Source organism: Crinia signifera, chromosome 9 (genome assembly GCF_055691185.1).
Source record: "Crinia signifera chromosome 9, ASM5569118v1, whole genome shotgun sequence".
NCBI classification, from domain to species: Eukaryota; Metazoa; Chordata; class Amphibia; order Anura; family Myobatrachidae; genus Crinia; species Crinia signifera.
The window spans coordinates 158,361,389-158,367,891 of record NC_139225.1 but is presented as its reverse complement, the minus strand read 5'-3'; the positions used below and the strand labels follow the sequence as shown (position 1 = coordinate 158,367,891).

Here is a 6,503-nt window from a genome sequence, read left to right as displayed (position 1 = left end):
GCACGATACAGCCTCTTTATTTTGTCCTTTTTTTTTTTGACATTTGCAGCTCCAGAAAGCCTCCCTGCCGCCACCCAGGAGGAGAGGGCCACCTCTGCCCCCACCCAGCTGGAGGAGGAGTCTCTGAGCGCGGTTGGTAAGTATTGTACAGTATAACACCAGGGCTCTCACCATCTGTACCGGAAAAGTATTTTTGAACAGGCTCCAGCATGTACTGAGGCCCTTGTTCTTCTTCACTCTCTGACAAAATCCTTCTTGGATGGACAAACCCATGTGCACTGCAGGTGAGGCAGGTGTTACTGGACTTGCGCAGAGAGAATTACAGTATGTACTGTACAGTAGATTTGGGTGTGTCATTTTGCACTGCCTCGCCTGCTGTGCACATGGGTTTGTCCATCTACTGTGGGGAGGATTTTGTCAGAGAGTGAAGCAGAGTAAGGGCATCAGTTCCTGCTGGAGCCTGTTCAAAAATACCCCTGCTTGCACGATACAGCCTCTTTATTTTGTCCTTTTTTTTTTGACATTTGCAGCTCCAGAAAGCCTCCCTGCCGCCACCCAGGAGGAGAGGGCCACCTCTGCCCCCACCCAGCTGGAGGAGGAGTCTCTGAGCGCGGTTGGTAAGTATTGTACAGTATAACACCAGGGCTCTCACCATCTGTACCGGAAAAGTATTTTTGAACAGGCTCCAGCATGTACTGAGGCCCTTGTTCTTCTTCACTCTCTGACAAAATCCTTCTTGGATGGACAAACCCATGTGCACTGCAGGTGAGGCAGGTGTTACTGGACTTGCGCAGAGAGAATTACAGTATGTACTGTACAGTAGATTTGGGTGTGTCATTTTGCACTGCCTCGCCTGCTGTGCACATGGGTTTGTCCATCTACTGTGGGGAGGATTTTGTCAGAGAGTGAAGCAGAGTAAGGGCATCAGTTCCTGCTGGAGCCTGTTCAAAAATACCCCTGCTTGCACGATACAGCCTCTTTATTTTGTCCTTTTTTTTTTTGACATTTGCAGCTCCAGAAAGCCTCCCTGCCGCCACCCAGGAGGAGAGGGCCACCTCTGCCCCCACCCAGCTGGAGGAGGAGTCTCTGAGCGCGGTTGGTAAGTATTGTACAGTATAACACCAGGGCTCTCACCATCTGTACCGGAAAAGTATTTTTGAACAGGCTCCAGCATGTACTGAGGCCCTTGTTCTTCTTCACTCTCTGACAAAATCCTTCTTGGATGGACAAACCCATGTGCACTGCAGGTGAGGCAGGTGTTACTGGACTTGCGCAGAGAGAATTACAGTATGTACTGTACAGTAGATTTGGGTGTGTCATTTTGCACTGCCTCGCCTGCTGTGCACATGGGTTTGTCCATCTACTGTGGGGAGGATTTTGTCAGAGAGTGAAGCAGAGTAAGGGCATCAGTTCCTGCTGGAGCCTGTTCAAAAATACCCCTGCTTGCACGATACAGCCTCTTTATTTTGTCCTTTTTTTTTTTGACATTTGCAGCTCCAGAAAGCCTCCCTGCCGCCACCCAGGAGGAGAGGGCCACCTCTGCCCCCACCCAGCTGGAGGAGGAGTCTCTGAGCGCGGTTGGTAAGTATTGTACAGTATAACACCAGGGCTCTCACCATCTGTACCGGAAAAGTATTTTTGAACAGGCTCCAGCATGTACTGAGGCCCTTGTTCTTCTTCACTCTCTGACAAAATCCTTCTTGGATGGACAAACCCATGTGCACTGCAGGTGAGGCAGGTGTTACTGGACTTGCGCAGAGAGAATTACAGTATGTACTGTACAGTAGATTTGGGTGTGTCATTTTGCACTGCCTCGCCTGCTGTGCACATGGGTTTGTCCATCTACTGTGGGGAGGATTTTGTCAGAGAGTGAAGCAGAGTAAGGGCATCAGTTCCTGCTGGAGCCTGTTCAAAAATACCCCTGCTTGCACGATACAGCCTCTTTATTTTGTCCTTTTTTTTTTTGACATTTGCAGCTCCAGAAAGCCTCCCTGCCGCCACCCAGGAGGAGAGGGCCACCTCTGCCCCCACCCAGCTGGAGGAGGAGTCTCTGAGCGCGGTTGGTAAGTATTGTACAGTATAACACCAGGGCTCTCACCATCTGTACCGGAAAAGTATTTTTGAACAGGCTCCAGCATGTACTGAGGCCCTTGTTCTTCTTCACTCTCTGACAAAATCCTTCTTGGATGGACAAACCCATGTGCACTGCAGGTGAGGCAGGTGTTACTTGACTTGCGCAGAGAGAATTACAGTATGTACTGTACAGTAGATTTGGGTGTGTCATTTTGCACTGCCTCGCCTGCTGTGCACATGGGTTTGTCCATCTACTGTGGGGAGGATTTTGTCAGAGAGTGAAGCAGAGTAAGGGCATCAGTTCCTGCTGGAGCCTGTTCAAAAATACCCCTGCTTGCACGATACAGCCTCTTTATTTTGTCCTTTTTTTTTGACATTTGCAGCTCCAGAAAGCCTCCCTGCCGCCACCCAGGAGGAGAGGGCCACCTCTGCCCCCACCCAGCTGGAGGAGGAGTCTCTGAGCGCGGTTGGTAAGTATTGTACAGTATAACACCAGGGCTCTCACCATCTGTACCGGAAAAGTATTTTTGAACAGGCTCCAGCATGTACTGAGGCCCTTGTTCTTCTTCACTCTCTGACAAAATCCTTCTTGGATGGACAAACCCATGTGCACTGCAGGTGAGGCAGGTGTTACTGGACTTGCGCAGAGAGAATTACAGTATGTACTGTACAGTAGATTTGGGTGTGTCATTTTGCACTGCCTCGCCTGCTGTGCACATGGGTTTGTCCATCTACTGTGGGGAGGATTTTGTCAGAGAGTGAAGCAGAGTAAGGGCATCAGTTCCTGCTGGAGCCTGTTCAAAAATACCCCTGCTTGCACGATACAGCCTCTTTATTTTGTCCTTTTTTTTTTTGACATTTGCAGCTCCAGAAAGCCTCCCTGCCGCCACCCAGGAGGAGAGGGCCACCTCTGCCCCCACCCAGCTGGAGGAGGAGTCTCTGAGCCCAGACAGCTCTGATAGTGGTAATCATTGTTATGGTCACTATTTTCTACTATTATTTAACTGTATACTGTATGACGATACTTGATACGTACTCCATCTTTTACACACAGGACGCCTGGTGATTGATACCAGTGAGGAGGAGGAGGAGCAGGAGTTGCCCAGTGCAGATGGTAAGTACAGTATTGTACTGTACAACAGCACACCGCATGTACCGGATATTACAGTAATTGTGGGCCCAACATGTGTACTTAATCACATCTGTGGGCCCACCATGTGAACCCTCTAATACTGTACAGTACTGTACATACTGTACAGCAGGGGTGGCCAAACCTTTCCTCAAGATCTACAGTACCAACAGTTCATGTTTTTCAGGCAACCCGTGGATCTGTATAGTAGGAATGAATGCAGCAGGTTTGAAAATGTGACAGTTACTGTACTGTAGTAATGACTGCAGCTGTGCTCCAGCTTGGTGATATGGAAAACCTGGACCGTTGGTAGATCTTGAGGACCGGTTTGTCCGCCCCTGCTGTACAGCAAAGTACAGTACAGTACTTGTGGTGCCCACATGTGTGCCATATACTGTACTGCACAGTACTGTAACTGTGGGTCCACCTTGTGCAACGGAAAATACTGTATAGTACAGTACAGTATCTGTGGGACCGACATGTGTACTGTGTAACACCTGCTTCACTCTCTGGCAAAATCCTTCTTACTGTAGATGGACAAACCCATGTGCTCATCAGGGGCCAGATTCTATAAGCTTCAAAAGAGATAAGTTTCACAGTGATAAACAGCCAGCCAATCAGCTCCTGCCTGTTATTTTTCAAACACAGTCTGTGACATGGCAGGTAGGAGCTGATTGGCTGGCTGTTTATCACTGTGAAACTTATTACTTTTAAAGCTTATAGAATCTGGCCCCTAGTGAGGCAGTGTTACTATACAGTACTTGTGCAGTTAGATTTGGGTGTGTCATTTTGCACTGCCTCCCCTGCAGTGCACATGGGTTTGTCCATCTACTGTAGGAGGCAGAATAAGGGCATCAGTTCCTGCTGGAGCCTGTTGAAAAACACCCCTGCTTGAGATTATACTGTACAGTGTCTTTATTTCGTCTTTTTTGTACATTTGCAGCATCTGAAAGCTTCCCCCCCCACCTCGAGGAGAGGGCCACCCTCGCCGCCACCCTGCCGGAGCCTAGTCCAAGCGCGGTCGGTAAGTACAGTATTGTAGGTACTGTACAGTACTGGTGTAATGCTGTATCTGCACGCCCGATATTATTGTACGATTGTACTGTATGCCTTAATTTAAGGCATACAGTACAATCCGATTCAATGTGATTATCGCATCACATGCGCCCAAATTGTACTGTATGCGATGCGATTTTCCATACGATTCAACATACAGTAGAATTGTATGGGAAAAAGGGTCCATGTCATTGTGTGTACCTTATACGGTACCTACTGTACTGTATCTGGGGTCCAACCATGTGGCACATCTGGATGCCTCAGCCAAAATAGATTTTGGTGACCATAACACTGTACAGTAAATTACAATATGTTGCAAACTAACCTCTTTTTCTGTTCTTTTCTGCAGTCCCACCCATACACATGACCCTCCGCCCCCGCCCCCGCAGACCAACCGAACCATCCCACCCCAGGCCAGTGGCAGCTGGTAAGTACTGTACAGTACTGTACATTACTCTGATTTCATCTGGGACAGAGACAGCATGGAGTCACTGAAAAAGGGGCTACTGTACATGGATTATACTGTCCATACGACTTCCCCTCTCCTCCCAGCATGGCGACTAGGGTGGCCAATCCCGGGGCATTTTTTCAATCCCATGATTCGCTCCCCATTAAAAAAAAAAAAAAACTCCCCGGCCGCCCCGCATATCTACTGTACTTACTGTACTGTACATTGCGGTGCGGCCGGGGAGCCTGTCGGGGGGGGCGGGCGGGCTGTGGCGGTGAGCGGTGGGCGTCGGGAGGGATGTCCGGCGTCCTGCGGGGGGCGGGGGCGGCGTCCTTGGCTCTGCGCAGCGTGACCTCTGCAAACAAACCTACAGTTTTTCACTGTACTGTACTTTGCATTTTCACAGACAACCGTGAGAGGCTGCGGCTTCTCTGGCCACTTTTCCATAGGATGATTCGGTTTGTCTGCAGATCTGTGGCAAACAGCCATCCTCTCCCCGAGGACCCAGTATCCAGAGGTAAATCATATTGCACTGTACTGTAGGTACAGTAGTAACTGGAATGCTGATTTTTGTGACCTCTAGATTTTAGTGACCTTAAATTTAGGCAGACACGATAATCTCGTCGATCACATCACATCCGAAAAAATCGCATGTGATGCAACCAACGCGATCGTCCCTATTTTTACATAGGATGCAATGTTAAAATGGACTGAGTCCATTTTAACATACAGTACGTAGAATTTTATCGGAAAAAAGGGACCTGTTCATTTCCCTACTATCGAACTACGCACGGAGTTGAATATATGTACTGTACTGTAAACCTGGCCAAGCCCGAAGCGTGGCGCCCCACGATAGAGCGTGGAATACTGTACTTTTTAACGAATCCGCGTGTGCTCGCCACGCTTCGGGTTTACAGTACAGTATATCCAACTCCATGTGTACTGTAATTGGATAGTAGGGAAATGAAAAGGTCCCTTTTTCCCCTACAGTATGTTTCTATACTGTACTGTAGTTACAGTACAGTACTGTACTGTATGTTTCTTAAAGTACAGTATTTTTTTGCTTACTGTATCGTACAGTAATACTACAGTATCCTTTTTATTCCCCAACAGAAAACTTCCATCGCACCATGGCCAACATAGAAGCCATCATGCACCAGCTCGTGGACCATGCTTTTACGGTGACCTTCCAACGGCTGTAATTTTTTATTTTTAATTTACAGTATGCTGTACATAAAAGGGTTTACTGTATGTTCACTACTGTAGTATTGTCTCTTTATTGACAGCACATGTGCGACAAGGGATATACTGTACAGTACAGTAGTCCAATCAGTGGGGAAAAGGTTACAAGGTGAGGAAGACACAAATTTTTTTTTTTGGAATTTTTTATTTTTTTGGGTTGGAGGGATGGAGGGGGTTACCATTACTTTGGAACACTGACACACACAGAGGTACTGAACAGTAAGCCTGCTGAAGGAAAATATTGGATGCAGTGGGGAAAAAGGTAACCACGACACAGAACAAGAAAAACCATGTTAACAAAACACACAACTTTTTTTTTTGCTTTTTGGAATTTTGTATTTTTTGGGTTTTTTTTCCCTTTTTTGGAGGGATGGAGGGGGTTACCATTACTTTGGAACACTGACACACACCGAGGTAAGCCTGCTGAAGGAAAATATTGGATGCAGTGGGGAAAAAGGTAACCACGACACAGAACAAGAAAAACCATGTTAACAAAACACACAACTTTTTTTTTGCTTTTTGGAATTTTGTATTTTTTTGGTTTTTTTTCCCTTT

General features: G+C 47.4%; 1 long non-coding RNA gene across 1 annotated transcript; it reads left to right on the top strand.

Annotated features, from left to right (window-relative positions):
• The first annotated feature begins 2,992 nt into the window (after window positions 1–2,992).
• On the top strand, window positions 2,993–4,752 carry LOC146036776 (uncharacterized). Its single transcript, XR_014460957.1, has 3 exons — window positions 2,993–3,037; window positions 4,146–4,226; window positions 4,608–4,752. It is a non-coding gene; the product is annotated as an uncharacterized LOC146036776 (long non-coding RNA).
• Window positions 4,753–6,503: the final 1,751 nt, after the last annotated feature.